This window comes from Xyrauchen texanus, chromosome 10 (assembly GCF_025860055.1).
Source record: "Xyrauchen texanus isolate HMW12.3.18 chromosome 10, RBS_HiC_50CHRs, whole genome shotgun sequence".
Classification (NCBI taxonomy): Eukaryota; Metazoa; Chordata; class Actinopteri; order Cypriniformes; family Catostomidae; genus Xyrauchen; species Xyrauchen texanus.
The window spans coordinates 22964485-22983885 of NC_068285.1; the positions used below are offsets into that span (position 1 = coordinate 22964485).

General features: G+C 35.2%; 1 protein-coding gene across 1 annotated transcript in view; it reads left to right on the forward strand.

The window, feature by feature from the left end:
• Nucleotides 1–19401, forward strand: part of LOC127650893 (CUB and sushi domain-containing protein 3-like) — a 686283-nt gene that overhangs the window by 336726 nt on the left and 330156 nt on the right. The window lies entirely within an intron of this gene.

Here is a 19401-nt window from a genome sequence, read left to right on the forward strand (position 1 = left end):
GGGTTAGTTCACATTCTCATTATTTACTCACCGTCTTGCCACTCTAGATGTGTATGACTTTCTTTGTTCTGCTGAACTTAAATGAAGATTTTAGAAGAATTTCTCAGCTCTGTAGGTCCATAAATGCAAGTGAATGAGTGGCAACATTTTAAAGCTAAACAAACAAACAAACACAAGTCAACATAAAAATAATCCATAAGACTCTAGTGGTTAATTCAGTATCTTCAGATGCAATGTGATAGGTGTGGATGAGAAACAGAGAAACAGATCACTTTCACTTTCTTCTTGTGTTTTTGGTGATTCACATTCTTCTCTGCATATCGCCCCCTGCTGTCTAGCAATACATTACAAATATTGATCTGTTTCACACCTATCATATCACTTCTGAAGACATGGATTAAACCACTGGAGTCTTATGGATTACTTTTATACTGCCTTTATGTGCTTTTTGGAGCAACAAAATTTTGACCTATAGAGCTAAAATATTCTTCTAAAAATCTTCATTTGTGTTCTGCAGAAGAAAGAAGGTCAATCACATCTGGGATTTCATTAGGGTGAGTAAATGATGAGAGAATTTTCATTTTTGGGTAAATTATCTCTTTAAAGTGATAGCTCAGCCAAAGTTTAATATTCTGTCATCATTTCTATACCCTCATTTTGTATCATATTTCTATACCCCCCTTGTTGTACCAACACAAAGAGGCACCACAACACTTTCCAGGACTTTCAGTTTCATCATACCACGTTGGTGGAATGACCTTCCCAACTCCATCCGTGCAACTGACTCACTCTCTCTCTTCAAAAAAAACGTCTAAAATCACATCTATTCCAAGAGCACTTAACCAGTCACAAAATAAAAATATATATATTATAATGAGAAACGTTTTAGTATAGCACTATTCATACCAATGTCTCCATAAGATGAGTCGCTTATGTGTTCCTCTTTTGTAAGTCACTTTGGATAAAAGCATCTGCCAAATGAATAAATGTAAATGTAAATTTTGTTCCAAACCAGTGTGAGGCTTTGTATTAAGTGGAACACAAAATATGTTAGACAGAATGTTTGGGACTGACAGTCTCAGTCACCATTCACTTTCAAAAAAAAATAAAAATAAATAAATAAATAAATAAAAAAAAAAATAATAATATATATATATATATATATATATATATATATATATATATATATATATATATATATATATATAAAACTGAAAGTAAATAGTGACTCAGGCAAACATTCTCTCTAATATATTCAGTATTGTGTTGTATGGAAGAAAGTCATACGGGTTTGTAACAACATGATGGTGAATGATGACAGAATTTCCATTAATAATAATAATAATAATAATAATAATTATGTAATGCATGTTCAATGTTGTATTATGAAATGGAATATAGGGGAGTAAACATCTATTATGTAATTTGTGAAAGTAAGGAGTTACTCACTACTTGAGTACTCTTTTATTGAATACTTTGTTACTCTTAATCAAGTAATTATTTATGTTAGTACTTTTACTTCTACTTAAGTAATTATGTTTTTGAAGTAATTGTACTTTTACTTGAGTACAGTTTTTGGCTACTCTACCCACCTCAGTATATTATTTCATGTTTATAACCTGGAGACACTTAAAGCATGTGATTTTTAACTATGCCAGATTACAGAAATGAAAGAACTGCAATAAATGTACAAGGGATGATTATATATATATATATATATATATATATATATATATATATATATATATATATATATATATATATGCATTTAAACACCTTTAAGGCAGTAAAGTAACAACCACTGGCATTTAAACGTTTTACTTCTACTGTTTCTTTTTAAAATGTTAATGGCTATAAATTATATATTAAAGTAGTTTTCTGGTTTTAACGCTTACAAACAATGACATTTTTTTTTTTTCTTTTTTTTTTTGCCTGACTGAACTCTGGTTGGATGTACAGTACAAACCTTTTTTCTACATTACATGCTTACAAACATAACATCCCAGATGGGAAACTGGAATAGAATCAACATTGAATACATTTCTCTGACGGCATCGAAACAATGTTGATTCCACATCTTTTTGCTCATCAGTCACATTGAATCTACGTCATTTATGCCATTGAAAACTAACATAAAATCGATCTAATTGGTTTGCTTACCTGATGTTGAAACAATGTCGATTTCAGTTGGGTGAAACAGCATCATAGAATCAACACAGTTTCAGTGTATAATCGATCAAATTGGTTTGCTTATCTGATGCTGATTTCAGTTGGGTGAAATGCCCTTATATAAACGACATATTTTCTACTTTTGATAAAATTCCCAAATACTTAAAACACAACACATTCATTGTTTTATTTATCCAAAATATACATTTACAAATACATTATTCTTTGGAGTTACCTTTTTCTACAATATATAAATCTTAATACTTCACACTATTGCCTTCACAAAGACTATTTTAAAGGTAGTGTCAATTTTGCAGATTTTAAGAGTTAGCTCATCCATAAAATGAATGCTGTCATCATATACACACCCTCATGTTGTTCTGAACCTTAGACATTTTTTTCTTTAGAACACAGAAGTAAATACAAAGCAGATGATTATAGACCGACACTCTCAGTCACCATTTTCTTTCATTACATCTTTTTTCAATAAAAGTGAGTGGTTGATTGAAACTGCATTTTGCAATAATTATCTTCTTTTGTGCTTCACAAAATAAGAACATACACGTTTGGAACATAGAGAGCCTTTAAGAGGACAGAGAAGGAGAATTTTTATTTTTCCACTGAATTATTTTGCATTCCTTTGCAAAAGTTATGCATTCCTTCCAAAAGTGTTTGTTTCACTTTAGAATACATTAATTTAACCACTGGAGTCATATGGAGGATGTTTATGCTGACTGCCTGTCATTTTTGGAGCTTCAAAAGTCTGGTTACCATCCATTTGCATTTTAAGGACCTGCTGAGCCAAGATATTTGACTCTTCTTCTTCAAATGTGTTCAGCAGAAGAAAGAAAGTCATACACAACTGGGATGGCATGAGGGTGAGTAAATGATGAGAGAATTTTCATTTTTCGGTGAAATACCAAAAATGATCCTTAAGGGATTCTCTGCAACTGGATCAAGTGCTTTGCACATGCAGTTCAAGTTATATTTGCATTATACATCTAATTTTAAAGAGAGTTTCAAGTAGACAGCCAACCATATTAAAGCAGAAAAAAGTCTTGTGTGGTGTAGGTAGGGCTGGAATAGATGTCTGTCCACATTGTCACTGGTTAAGGCCAACATCTGTAAGTTCTCTGTCTTCAAATGGGACTCACAGAAAAACAGAAGACCTGCAATGAAAAAATAAATAAATAAAAAAAGCAATTCAAATGTTTTCATATGATCCACTTCAGGATCAAATCTTATTGGGTCACAGGACTATTCCCAATATTGTAACAACTCTTATGATGCCTTTAAAACCCTATAAAGGTTTTTATCCTGGGCAATAAAGCTTTTTAGAGGCTTAAATGAGGAGCAGTGTGTAAGCTGGCCAAATTTCAGTGAAAATTCTTGAAAATAGAGTCCCTGCAAATACTGAGGTCAAGTGCATCAATTCACAATTTTAATTTAAAGTAACATGGCAGCATTGCGAGAAGTCCACTGACCTCATGACAAATGTTCCTAACTTTTAAATTTTATTTTTCATGAAAGATACATGCTGCCCAATTGTCAATAAGAGCAGTATGTTGATGAAAATGTCATATTTGTGCCGTAATATGTTAGAAAATAGCATTTTTTTTCTCTCATAAATTAATTCATTAGGTATTTTTATGTTTTTGCTTTTTTCAATCGCTGATTATCTTACAATTGGTATTTTTTGCATTGACTCTGTTATTAACATTTAATTCTCATTTAATTGTGACAAACTACATCACAAGAAAGGTCTAATACTTCAGCTTTGATATTTAGACATTGTTTTACAATAGAATGTTACTACCCAATTAATTTCTTAATATATATCAATATCAAAATATCAAAGCGAGAGTTATGAAAATGAAACTAACTGTTATAAAGCCGTACGTACCTATTCAATGATGTGAACTCCCTGTGAGTTGTCCTTGGATAATAAAAAGAAAGGAATCAACTACTGGTTACTTACCTACTGGTTTGCTTGTGTGTTGTGTATGTGTGCATGTACAGTATGTCTGTTTGTGTGTGTACATGTGCAGCATGTGTGTGTGTTTACACTACAGCAAGTGGATTATTTCTACCTCTTTGCTTGTGCTCAAACGAACTGAGTATCCTTTATCACTTGCGCATCTGTAACACTATTACATTGTGTTTGTGTTTTATTGTGTACAGTACATAAAGAACATAAAACAGTGGTTTGCTTAACAATGTCTTTTTCAAGACACTGTTCCACAAATGGTTCCTCCTTGTGAGTGATATATCACTCTGTCAGACGGGAACGAGTGCTGTTTTCCATATACGCCCAAAGCCGATCCCCTCTCCTACCGCGGCAGCTGCAGAGGGACACACGAGGGAGGCGTGCAAGGGTGGGGTAGAGCGCGGACATTTGAGGTGGATTTGTCGCCAGCCCAGCCTTGCGTGCCTCTCTCCTCTAGCCAGGGCTATAGGGGCACGCTGACACAGCGCTCACTGAGATCGATCACTGTAATTCTTTCATATGGTGATTTCTAAACCTCCACGAAGCTAGAAGCTTCATAAGTTAATGTCTCAATCTAAATATGGCAGAGAAAGAGGTTATGACATTATGCCTTCCTCAGTACCCACATGACAGGTACCTTCCCATCCCATACCATAGTAGGATAATTTATGTATCAAGCATAAAATGCTGAGTCTTTTTGTAAATAAATAGACAATTACAAAAATATGTGTTTTGTCTCTTATATCAATGTAGTCTCTGATATTTGTATATGATTATTGAGAGTTCTGTAGCAGTCATTGCAGAAGAGCTGTAGATCTGCTATTAGCTTCACCTGCCAATAATCTGTTTTCTGCCTTGTTATATGATTGAAATCCACATGAGATCATTAAAATATTATAACAACTCGATTATGATTGGATGTTTGGAAGTAAAATATAAGATAATGTTTATTTTATAAAGTTTACAATTCTGTATTTAGGCTCTAATGCTAATGGCTAATGCTATTTGCAGCCATAATAACATGACATCAGTGGTGTAGTCAGGACCATATGCACGTATACAACGTATGCTTACTTTTTTCCCAGGGCTGTTTGCGTATAATGACTGCTAAGTATCAATATTTGCATATACCCTCGGTATACCCACTTGATTTGCTGCTTCAGAAGTCCATAATCTACTGTCCCGTTAGTTTCCCTTTGACTGTATTGGATGCTGTTTTGTGAAACTTGAGATTCTTTGCTGTAATTATCACTTGATTTCACCATTCCCCGCCCCTCAAAACGTTTGTCACCACCATCATCGACATGGAATTTTGTCACCCTCACACTGAAGGAGTATCAGGTAAAATTAATTAACGAAAAATGTCAAAAGTCCTGTAAAATAAGGAATCGTCCCATAATTAAGGAAAAAAATTGCTTTACATATGAAATCCATACACAATGCCATTTGTCACATATTTTAGCATCACACACCCAAACTGCTGAGAATGTTTCAGAAATCGAGAGAAGTTGACCTGAAAAACACACCTTTCATATGAGTTGTGTGAGATATCGGCTGCTGGTTTACTCTACGCTAAACTTGACATAAATGACTGGGGGAAAATCAGTGACAATCAGCATGTGTTTTCTTTCAGAAGCAAGATCATTTGTCAAAATCATATAACATTCGATTGCATGTTAATTTTTTCCCACCATTGGGATTTTAAAACACTAGTAAACGTACCCATTCATGACATACCATTACATTTTATTGCATATGTCATTGCTCGTTCTGAAAGAGAGAGAGAGAGAGAGAGAGAGAGAGAGAGAGAGAGAGAGAGAGAGAGAGAGAAACGGCATTACTGAATTAATTAAAAATAAAACGCCTGCAAATATGGGTCATTCCTACAATTCTTTGACATTTAAGTCCCCATTACATGTGTGTGTGCTATTTATATTGTTTAATTTCACCTGATTTCAATTTTGATAGGCTTGTTAAAAATCATTTTTGTAATGTTACACACTTCTGTGGGCATAAAAGTTTAATTTTTAAATGTTTTATCTGATGGTTGACTGTGTCAAAGGCTGCAGAAAGGTCCAGTAGAATCAGGACGGATGATCTGTATCCAGCTCTCGCCTGTCTCAGCGACTCAGTGACGGTCAGCAGGGCAGTCTCGGTGGAGTGTCCACTTTTGAGCCTGACTGATTGTCATCCAGCAGCTTGTTCTGTGAGAGATAGGCAGAGATCTGATTGAAAATGCCCTTTCAAGTGTTTTCGCCATGAATGGGATGAGAGAGACTGGTCTGTAGTGTTCTACTTGTGTGGGGTTAAGTGCATGTTTTGTTTTTAGCAGCGGGTTACACAAGCCTGCTTAAATGTAGTGGGAAAAATGCCTGTAAGTAGAAGTTGTTGGAGAAAGCAGAGGATGTTGCTGTATGGTCTGGACGTATCCATGTTTCTGTCAGAGCGAGGATGCTGAGGGTGGACTGTGTGGTGAAAGCTGGAATAAAGTCAGCTTTGTTCACAGCTGACTGGCAGTTCCAGAGTCCCACTGAAAAAGAGAGCAGAACGTGCACTGATGTGCAAAGTGGCTGTAAGTTGTGTGGGTTGCATTGTGTCCTGCTTCTATATCAAGTAAGCTGTCTGATACAGATAACACGGATGTTCTTGAAGGCACATGTTATGTGTGGAGTAGACATATGGCAACGTAAAAGGAAAATATAAGAAATAAAAATCACATTAAAAAGATACATATCATAAGTGCTAGGGTGTGTGGCGCCTTTTCGGTGTCCTTGCTCAGTGGACTTGGTAGACTCGCTGGTCTTTACACAAGTAGGTCTTCACACAAGGAGGGCTTTCCACGAGGGCTGCCACTTCTGCGTCAGCATTCATGTCAAATATATACATGCTGCTAATGGGTCATTAAGTGGAAAAAGCTTGATGTGCCTTAATGCTGCTTAGCACAACAAAGCTAGTCACGTGGGCAACCGAAACTAAGGGTTCCACGAGGTGACAAGCGCAGGAACAAATGTGACTTCAGTACACCACAAACAAACAATGCTAAACTTTAGCAATAAATAATACTCTAAAACAAGTTTAGCACTGTGTATAGGCACATTAAACACAACAATAGATTTACACACAAACAAACAACTCTAAATCTAGCAGTGAATACCCAGGGCCGTCAAAACAATGTAGCACACACACCCACACTTCATTTAAGTGACGCGAGTTCAACACATAAACAAACAGCACAAGTTTGGCAATGAATACTACTCTAGAACAAAGTGAAAACAATGAAATAAACACACTTGCACACAACTGCAGACTCCTGTAGATATATTGCTTCTCCTAGTAACAGATAACCCCACCCCCCATCAGACAAACAGGGACAGGGTGATAGTAAACCCCTTATATGGTAGGTCTACACCACTGCATGACATGGTATTGGAAAATGATTTGAAAGTTATCATCTTCAAATTATCAGACTTATGGCTTATGCTTCTATCATTTACAAGATCAGTGTCATATATTATATCATGTAAATAATGAGAAAAATTGCTGATCATTTTACAATAAATTTGAGCTTTTCTAACAATTTTCTTCATTACTTTAATTAATTCTGACTTTTTAACAACAAACTTCCAAGTGTCTCCTTTCAAAAGAGACCACAATTATGCCTGTTATACAATGTGGGGATGAACTACATCCATTGTATTTTGAGTATGTCCTTGTACTCAAAACAAGGGGGTGCGCGGAAGCAATTGTCACATGACAATCTACATCAACTGAAATGAGTCCAGAATGGTGAATGGAATGTTTTTAAAACACTGAAGGATAAACCAATTCAAATCTAAAGTGATATTCAATGATAAACTGACAAACTTTGTATAAAATTATGAATAAAATATATTTGTGATTATTTTGCTAGCGACGCATCCACTGATGGTTGGCCCTATGTAGATTCAATAAAATGTGCATGCGCAAAACTGATTTCTCTAACCAAGTTTCAACAGAACAAACAATATGATTTGACCAAATCGGTCGGCGGACCACGTTGATGAATCAACTTAATTTTGACATTGAATATATGTTCTATTTACATTTACATTTATGCATTTGGCAGACGCTTTTATCCAAAGCGACTTACAGTGCAATTATTACAGGGACAATCCCCCTGGAACAACCTGGAGTTAAGTGTCTTGCTCAAGGACACAATGGTGGTGGCTGTGGGGTTAGAACCAGCGACCATCTGATTAACAGCCCTGTGCTTTAGCCACTACGCCACCACCACAAAACCATTGTTAGGTTTTCGACCTAACAATTTTCTGACCAAATAGTGAATGACTGTTAATTCAACATTGAAAATTGATCACAACTGATCCTAACCTTTACATCTAAATATAGACATTGAATTGATGTCCGCTTGCTATGTCAGACTTTTTGCCCTTAAATGGGTGTTTTCCCAAACATTATGATATACCTCAGGTCTTTAGCAACCCAAATGCTCAGATACTGAACAAATTTCAAAGCACTTTTAAGACTTTTAGAAAATAATAAAATATATTATATTCTGTTATGTTTTTGTGTTTTATTTTTCATATATCAATTCATTACTTCCACGCTGACATTTTGTGACACTCAGCTGGCTGTCAAACAAATGCTGATTTACACAACACAAAGTACATTTCAAATATGTATTTTCTGGGGGACTTATTGAGTCTAAATATACATACAAGTTATTTCAGCAGAATTTCAGTAGTATGTCAATAGTCATATCATACTGTTCATGTGTTGCACTTGCTATAGTTTACTTCCATGGTGCTTTTTTGTCAAATAGCAATGTCAAAAGTCAATCACTGAAACAAATAACATGTTGAGTAACAAATAACATGTATAATATGTACATGAACCCGCATGTGGCATACTGATTATTCACCACCACTGTGCTGGAATTAGTGTGAATATGGCACTCATTTGCCTTGTAATAAATAAATAAAAAAAATCCTATGATAGTAAACTTAAATAGAAATTAGATAATCATAAAACATTTGATTTGGTGAGATAGAAGTGAAAAAATATATTGTGACACTATTAAATATTTCGGGTCACTAAAGACCCAATAGACCTTTGGTGATTATATAGTTTGATTTAAAAAATATACATATTTCTTATTTTTGTCTTTTTTATTTATATTATTTTTGATTTGGCTTATTAGGGGTCAAGCCTCGAGGGGTGAAAGACCCCTATTGTTTTCGTTAGTTTTCTTATTATAATGGGTCAAGCCCCAAAGGGGCAAAGGTCCCCTATTGTTTTGGTTATTATTATTATTCAGCACTTGAGTCTATGGCAGCCCATAGAACTGCTTGCGGGAAAGTTATGAATTTGTCACACATATAGAGGACAGACTGATCTGTTACCACAGCAAATTTGGCGTCTCTACTTGAAACCCTGTAGTGCCACCAACTGTCCAAAGTTGCACTCACGTTTATGTTAATCACTTTTGAACCGTGAGTCCTAAAAACATAATCTTTTTTTTCTTCCGATTCCTTGGCCCAAGACGATTGCACCATATGACATCATTTTGCATCATGAACATTTTTCTGCCAGTTTAAATTTTCTGAAAAGCCTACATTTTCAAACTCATCCTAGGCTGTTTGTCTGATTTGCATGAAAATTTGCCTGCATCATCTAGAGACCTGCAGCGTTTTGGCACACTGCCCCCTACTGGTCATGAGATATGAAAAAGCTAATTTTTGCTTATAACTTTTGAGCAGTTTGTCATAAAATCATCAAATTGGTCTCATTAGATTCAGTCGGCAAAAAAAAAAAAAACGTTTTTGTACGATTTGCACAAAAATTTTCCTTCATCATCTAGAGGCACTCACAACAAAATTTTATTCACAGAATTATGATAAACCATACCGTTTTCGAATGCCGCTTCAACAAATGTGATGAAGAGCACGCCAAAATGGATGTGAGGGTATATCTCCTTAACAGTTTAACCTATTCATACCAAACTTATTATTTGTCATAGGCACCATGACTCAAGTGTGCCTGCTGAGTTTCAGAACAGTGCCACCTATTGGTCATGAGATATGAAAAAAGCTCATTTTTGCTTATAACTTCTGAACAGTTTGTTATAAAATCATCATGGGGTATTGTGAGTCCAACAATATGAAAAAGCCATTTTGAATTTAGTCATAAAATGCTGTATTTTACCAACGACTTGTTTTATCATTATGAAACTCAGTGTGTGTCTTTTGCCACCTTGTGGTCAAGAATTATAATACTATTTCTAAAAATGCTATGCTGCTCATGGTTCTGATAATTGGCTTGACCCCGATATGGCTGCTTGCAGCTCTATTTATTATTGTTGTTATTAAATTATTTTTAAGAAAAAAGATTGAGCAATGCTAAAGAAGCATAACTCCATAAAATGGATAAGGGTAATGTAGGTGGAATGAGGTCCCAGTTCACTAAAGACCCGAGGTATGCATTTAAGTTTAAAAAGTTGAACACAATTTTTAACAGTCTTCAAGTTTCATAAAATTATTGCATTGCATTTACATTAAATTTATGCATTTGGCAGACGCTTTTTATCCAAAGCGACTTACAGAGCCCTTATTACAGGGACTTATTACAGGGACAATCCCCCGGAGCAACCTGGAGTTAAGTGCCTTGCTCAAGGACACAATGGTGTGGGGCTTGAACCAGCATCCTCCTGATTACCAGATTACCAGTTATGTGCTTAGACCACTACACCACCAACACTCCCTCATTTGAATAGGGTGTGGGTAGTTCACGGAGTTCACAGAATTATGATAAACCATACCGTTTTCGAATGCCGCTTCAACAAATGTGACGAAGAGCACGCCAAAATGGATGTGAGGGTATATCTCCTTTAACCTATTCATACCAAACTTATTATTTGTCATAGGCACCATGACTCAAGTGTGCCTGCTGAGTTTCAGAACAGTGCCACCTATTGGTCATTGGTCAAAAAAGCTCATTTTTGCTTATAACTTCTGAACAGTTTGTTATAAAATCATCATGGGGTATTGTGAGTCCAACAATATGAAAAAGCCATTTTGAATTTAGTCATAAAATGCTGTATTTTACCAACGACTTGTTTTATCATTATGAAACTCAGTGTGTGTCTTTTGCGCATGCTCTGAAGAGACTCAAACTCAAGTGGGTAGTTCACGCATGACATGTCCATGAATTTATATTTAATCAACATTAATCTACATGTAATTTACATTATATAAGTTTTAAAAAGTTTTACATTATTTAAGTATTTATATTAGGTGCTGTACCTGTTGTACCTGGGGGGGATCAATGAATGAATAAATCAATGAATGCCTGTGTATCATGGTAAGTGGTCAATTGATTGATTGATGGTTAAAAAAGTCAACAATCTGTTTGTGTGGTACATATGATTTGATGTAGGGTGACTAAATTATGACAGAATTTTATTTTTGAGTGAACTGTTCTTTAAGGATATTTTTCATCACATTGTACAACTGAAAGTCCAAATTACCATTTCAATACACAGCTCTATTCAAACCATCATTTCAGTCTAGTTGCACATGATCACATTCACACGGGTATCAGAGGATTGCTCTGTACTCTCTGAAGTCGAGCTTCATACCCAAAATAGCAAATAAAATGTACTAAACAAATACAAAAACATCAGTATATCATGTGCTATAAAGAGGAATCAGCTTGCTGAACTAAAATGACATTTGCCATCAAACAATGCTTACTGTAAATACAAGCTTTATTGAAATGGCTTTCGGGGGTGTTGGATGGCAAGCCATTGGTGAAATATGCTTCTCAGTAAAAGCATTGCGAGGTCATTAGCTGACGCAAGAGGTTAATATGTTCTTCAGTTTGCCACGTCGCTTTCCTCCCTCCCAATCTGATTGTCAAAATGGAGGTTTTGGTCCTGGGCCAAACATGATATTGATGTGGAAATGTGTCTAGCATGCTAGATGTCTGGTGTGTGGTAGTCGCTGATTTACATAAACTCCATGGAATTATAGAAAATTCTTCAGAGTAACTGAATTATTGACACTGTACTGAGAATCTGTAACAATGTTGACAAAGTGTATCATGGGCTAACATGTATCATCAGGTTTTGCACAAACCTATGGAATCCATGCCAGCTATATACTGTAGTGCTTTTTGTCATTATACCATATACTAAGATTAAAACAAAAATTGTTATGCTGATTATGTATTTTGCAATAAAATATTTTGAATTAAATTAGAAAAGAATGCACAATTGTGCCATTTTCTAAGAGTTTTATTTTCTAAAATTTAAGTTATAAAAGCTTCAGTCATTTTTCTATTTGTTGTAGAGCTTCAGCACCTCAACCAGAGAAACTCAGTTCTGACTTTTTCTTAATCTGTTATTTTTTCCCCTCTGTCTGCTGAACATGATTGTGCACAAAAGCACTTGTAGTTCGGACAGTGTCCCACCCCTCCCACAGTGCTTAGATGGATAAAATATGGCTCCCACGATGCCACATGGTGGAGAGGCCTTGACTCCATGTAGTGGAGAACAAAGAGAGAATGCACCATGAAGGAGAAGAGGGAGGGGTGCTCTGCCACAGGAGGAGGGCCTATGGAGAACACTGATTACTTACTTTCAAAACATCAGTTTGATGGAGAGATGCGAGCAGCTTCCCAGCGGCCTCTCATTCATCTGAGCTGCGGCTGCATGTGATTGATGAGGCGGGCGCCAGTGTGAGACCCATGCTGTAGAGTCGGCTTTCATTTCTCTCTCTCTCTCTCTTCTCTCTCTCTCTGCATCGCTCTACCACACACTTTCTCTCATTTTTGTTTTGTTTTTTGTAACAATAGTGGCTCAGAAATGACACACTTCACCTTTAAATTGAAATATATATATATATATATATATATATATATATATATATATATATATATTATTATAATTGTTTTTCCTTTAGTGGTAATGTTAGTTATAGGTTTAGTTATTACAATACAAGTTATAGTAAAACTAACAACAAGTCTATGGTATGTCTCCAATTAGAAATGTGAATGTGTGGGGCCCGGGTAGCTCAGCAAGTACTGACGCTGACTACCACCCCTGGAGTTGCAAGTTCGAATGAGCCTCAACGTGCTGTGAGTATCCTCGGTGTCATGCACAGCAAACCATGTGATAAGATGTGTGGATTGACTGTCTCAGAAGCAGAGGCAACTTGAGACTTGTCCTCCTCCACCCCGATTGAGGTGAGTAACCGTGCCACCATGGGGACCTACTAAGTAGTGGGAATTGGGCATGCCAAATTGGGGAGAATAGGGGAGAGAGAAAAACAATTTGAATGTGAATGAATTGACACATTAATTTTAATGGCTCAAACATACTAAATAATGATTTTATAAAAATGCAAAAAGTCTTCTGTGGGGATTTAATTTTGGAGTTGGTTATGGTTTGGGTACAGAAAATAGTGTTAGCCCATATTTATAATGCATTTTAACGGCATTATACATGCATTATACTGCAATCATGATGTTTCAAAATACACCATATAATAAGTTATAACTTCTCATACATAATTACTGTATAACTACAGTTATAATACATTAAAAAACTTACCCTATTCTTAGTTGTACTTAAGAGTATAATGCATTATAACACAAGCAACATCTAATTTTAATGCACCAGAAGCTAATATAGTCAATCATATAAGTGCTGTCATGCAAAATCAACATAGTGTCAACAGTCAAAAGGCTTTATGATATGACCATATGACATGTCTTTGCCTGCTTTAAGTAAAGGTAAAAAAGCAATATCTTCTTATAAACAGCCATAACGTAAACTTTTAACATAAAACACATTACAAGTAAAACTTATACAATGGAATTTATTTATAAAATAAGTCTAAAGTTTAAATTTTATTGAAAAGAGTCCATTATAGAATCAGTTTGATTATGTTTTTAGGTGTTTTTACCCCCCAATAAGATTGGCAGCATGTGACATCAACATACATATTTCTTTCTCAAGAGAGAGTTTCATATATATTTTAACCTTGTAGCTTTACAAGTGTGTTTCATAATATCTCAAAATGTACAATGAATGGGCGTGTGAGAAAATAGAGTTTTACCCAGTAAAGAGACCAGTATGAACAATGATGACCAGGAGTCAAAGTTGAAGTTTCAATCAATAGAGTTTACTTGGTTTTATTGAAAGTGGGGGGACATGTCCCCCGCATCCCCCACATATTCTACGCCCATGCACAACATCTTATCCAATTTTCGTAAGAGCGCTAATTCTAATCACAATTGTTGTGCCAGTGCAAGTGGGCATGGGTGGGAGTGTTTGCACTGTTGTGGGTGTATGTGCACAAACTGTGGGTGTATTGTATGTTAATGAATTGGTGCAAAGTGCAATTTGCTATTTTCCTGAGAAAAATGTCGCTGCACTAAGATGTTTGAAAACCACTTCTTAGCACAAAGGTTAAACACAATTCCTCTATTTGCAGATTGGAGATTCCACCAGCAGGTGATAATAAAGTTTCCAAGCTCTGAAAATAAATAAAAATACCAAAATTTCATGGCCATGCCCACTGACTTTCTGCTTATGGCTTATGGCATAGCGCTGCTCTTAAAATAGGGCCTATGTTGTTCAGTTCAACTACGTGAATGTAATTCAACAGTCATTCAAAGACTCTATTTTTAAAACACTAAGTCAAGTTAGGAAGCAGAAATGAGTCAGAGGTGAGACTTCACTTTAGATACACTGGCATCCAGTTTCTGTGACTTAGTCACATGAAACTCAAAACTGCAAACAATCCCTGATATAACATAATTAGATAAAAAAAACAACATTCCTCTCAAGGTTGGGATACAGACCATATCATGTACAGTATATCCATTCTCTTGGAGCAGGACTGAACAAGCAAGCACAGTTAACTTCATTCCTGACATAGGTCAGACCCTCAGTCACACCTCAGAGGTCAAAAACACAAATGACCTGTAACATTCATAATTAAACAGCAACATAACCGGAATAAATGCATATGATTACAACGCTTTGATTACCTTTTGATTTTAACAATTGCTAGTAAATGTATTCAACTCATCAATAGGCTGAAGAGACAGGGGTAAATCCACCCCTTCAGGTGTTATTTGTATTTTGTGCATGTGTAATGTAATAAGTTGTAATGTCTTATAACCACTTAAAAATATATAAGGATGTTTATAAAAGACATTGCTTTTGTCTCTTTAATTAAAGCATACCTATTATATATATATATATATATATATATATATATATATATATATATATATATATATATATATATATATATTACAAATATAGATAATACATTATAACTTGCTGATAAAATTGGATGTTGCTGGTGTTATAATGCATTATACTCTAAGGTATAACTATGAATATGTAAGTAGTATAATTTATTATAATTATGGTTACAATTATATAGGAGAAGTCATAACATATTATAAGGTATGAAACATTACTTATGCATTATAATTATTTAACAATGCATTATAAATATGGGCTTCATGGAAAGTGTTACCAAAATAGCTTTAGCTCTTTAACTCTGTATAAAAACATGTGTGTGTGTGTGTGTGCCAAAAAGCTTATATGTTAGCAGTGCCACCTGTCTTAATTAGAAGCCAGGCAATTAAGACAAATTCCTTGATTAAGGAACATGCTAACGGCTGTCATTTGCTAATAATGAATCCTCTCCTAATTTTGCACAGAACCACTGAGAGCTATTGATCTGAAAAAGGGATGAGACTCGAATGGCAAATGCTTAAATGCTTGCCAAGTCCATTATGGTCAATGACGATAGGCTCTTATTTTCCTTTACCTCATGGAGAAGGCTTTCTATCTCTCTTTTGTCTCCATTCCCCTTATTGAAGTGTTTATTTATTTATTTATTTGTAAGGTAGTCAATGTGTTTTGAAGTCACATTTCAATGTCTGGAGTCTGAGCATGCTCTATGGTGTCTTCTGATGCATTTAGTTTTATTGATTTCAATGGGCCATTCACATTCATCACAGCCACAGAGAAGCATCTGAAATTTGCCACATTCACTCTGTATTAAAGCTGGCACATGATCTTGTCTGATTTGACGCACAAACCAGTATGTCATTTTTGTTTGATTTGGTTTGGCTCTACATTATCTTTCCTTCTGGGTGTCTTTGGATGTTTAAAGTTATTAATGTAAATGTTAGATCTTTAAAGGTCATTTCTGGGTGCTTGATGATGAAGATGTTGCCATCAATGATTCTGCATTAGTCATTCTTTGTGTCACAAACATTGACTGGCACGGGCATCTCAGAGACATTGAAGGCTTTCTGACTACAGAGGGACAGGAAGATCTTTGTAAGGGTATTTTAGATGCAACCCAACCTTTTGTCCACACCCACACATCTCTTTTTCTCTCTTTTTCAACTTTCAACAACTTCTTAGAAGTTTTTTCCATGCAATCACTATTTATTTTTATTTTCTGATGTCTTCGATGTATAAAGCTCTGGAAAAATTAAGAGACCACAGTTTCTCTGGATTTACTATTTATAGGTATGTGTTTGAGTAAAATAAAAATGTGTTTTATTCTATAAAGTACTGACAACATTTCCCCCAAATTCCAAATAAAAATATTGTAATTTAGAGCATTTTTGGCAGAAAATGACAACTGGTCAAATTAACATTTTCTTTTTTTTTTTTTGCGCTAACAACTTTAGCTTTAGCAAACAAATGCACTAAAGTTTAGGTCTGGGGATTGGGCTGGCCATGACAGTGTCTTGATTCAGTGGTCCTCCATCCACATCCTCCATCCACATAAGGCTGTCTAAACTAGACACCTCAAAGCAAACGTTCTAAACCCTTTATTTGTATTGTTGGCCGGAGTAGTGCCAGTGTGTGCAGTGCAAAATGGAACGGAGCATCTATTTACTGTCGACGTGCCACCACAACGGACATTTCCAGTGTTGACTTACAATAGGACCTTTTTGGTTTTGATGCAACGTGATGCTTGTTTCTGGTGTAGACAGGGTGTTAGTCATCATAGGCCTATTTTTTTCATAGGCTTTTTAATTCGGATGCTGCACAGAATGAAGGCCATTTACATAGTGATTGTGAGAACAAAGTTTCTTTCAAAGTGGCAATAAATAAAATTTGCGCCCTGCACAGAAAGTTAGGCTGTGGGAAGGGAAATTTTCCTGACTTGCGTTCAAACCTTAACACCTCCTCCACGTCACACTCCTCCATTTACTGATAATATATGGATTATTTGAGATTCATAAACCTTTTAAATGGGTCAGTCATTTTGATCTGGGAAAACAAAGGTGGTATCCAAAGAGGAACAAAGCACAAGAGTGAAGTTGTTTTTGAAGTTGAATATTTTAATTAATATTTTAATGCATTTATTTATTTAATGCACATATATTGTTAAATAAATGGGGAAATAATTTTGAATAGTTTTAATACCGTGTATATATGTAACGGTTACCCTGTCTTGTCTCACTGTTGCCCTTTGTTTGTAATTTTGTCACTTTTGTTATTCCTTAGTTTTCACTTTTGTCACCCTTGTACCTCCATAGTCTTCCTGTCAGCCCTCGTGTTCACTGTTCATTGTTTTCACCTGCCCTCGTTAAGTTTATATATATATATATATATATATATATATATATATATATATATATATATATATATTTAAGGGTTGGGGAGTAACAGAATACATGTAACTGGATTACGTATTTAAAATACAAAATATAAGTAACTGTATTCCACTACAGTTACAATTTACATCATTGGTAATTAGAACACAGTTACATTCCAAAAATATTTGCATTACTGAAGAGATTACATTGCATTTTATTGTCATTTGTTTAATTTAATATTTAGTCCTTTCAGATGGAAAACATTTATACATATAAATGATGCGATCCAAAGTGCATTTGAACAGCGGTGAAACTTTCTTATGATGTGTTACATTCATCCAAGCAGACAGAGAAGTATGTTAGAAGTCATTTGGAGCAGAAGAAATAAAAATAAACCTTGTGTAAATTGTCAGTTTTACGCTAAGCTAAAATGTTATTTCAAGCCATTTTACATTTATATTTCTATTTTATCAAGAAAATTCAAGTTGGATTATGATTTCTTTTTTTCTAGTAAGACCTTTAATATTAGGGCAAAAATCTTATCTATATATGGCAAAAGAATAATAATATATATATATATATATATATATATATATACAGTATAGTCAAATAAATAGTGTAAAAATAGAAATGCACTAAAATAGAACCAATTCAAGTAACAAACATTTCCCAAGTTTAAGTAGGAGGTTAACTAATTGAAAGAACTATTCCCCAAAGGTTGAGTATTCGTTGCCATGCCCTTTAAATATCTTAAACCCTCATCCACCACAATATTAATCTGCAGACAGGCTGTAGATATCCACTTCCTACAGCAATCGTGAAGCCACATCCTCAAGATTCGCATCAGAGTGTCAGTGCACCACTCAATGCTAGTGTCAAGTGCCGCTTTAAAGTTTGAACTCTACATGAAGAGCACTGCAGAAAATTTCAGATTTCCAAAGGGCATACTATGCATACTACTCTTACTGCTTCTACCATTTTTATGTATGACATAGTAAGACTAGTATGCCATTGCGAACACGGCCAACGTCTTGTTTGGTTTTTAGCGCTGGAATGATACTGTACTTCGGAATCGTGAAGTAATCAATAGCTGAAGCTTCAAGAGATCAGCGGCAACTGGGACAAAATTGGAATTGTTTGAACTTGTTTTAACTTTCTTATGAATATTTATATGTGTTGCATTTTGCGAGAATAGATTTTTCTGTATCATAGCATGATATTTGTACACATTGTTGGGCAGTATTAGATTCCAGTGCTTGAAGCACCGACACCATATCAGCTTGTGCTTTTTATGTACAGTTTATAAGCTCCATTTGGATTAAATTCATGGACATGGTGGGATTTTCTAAAGCTCCTTGCTCATCCATGTGTTTGATAACCACCTAATCATTTTGCTGACCTTGCCTTCTGATGTAGTCTAACAAACATCCACACACATCTACACAAACATGCACACACCACGTGCACACCATTGAGCAGACACCTTGCAGTGAGCTATGTTGATTAAATTACATCTATCCATGTGAAAGTTTATTGGTGTGCATGGTTATTTATTCAGGGGTAGAATAGATGGTGTGGGTGAGGAGTGTTCTGGAGTTGAG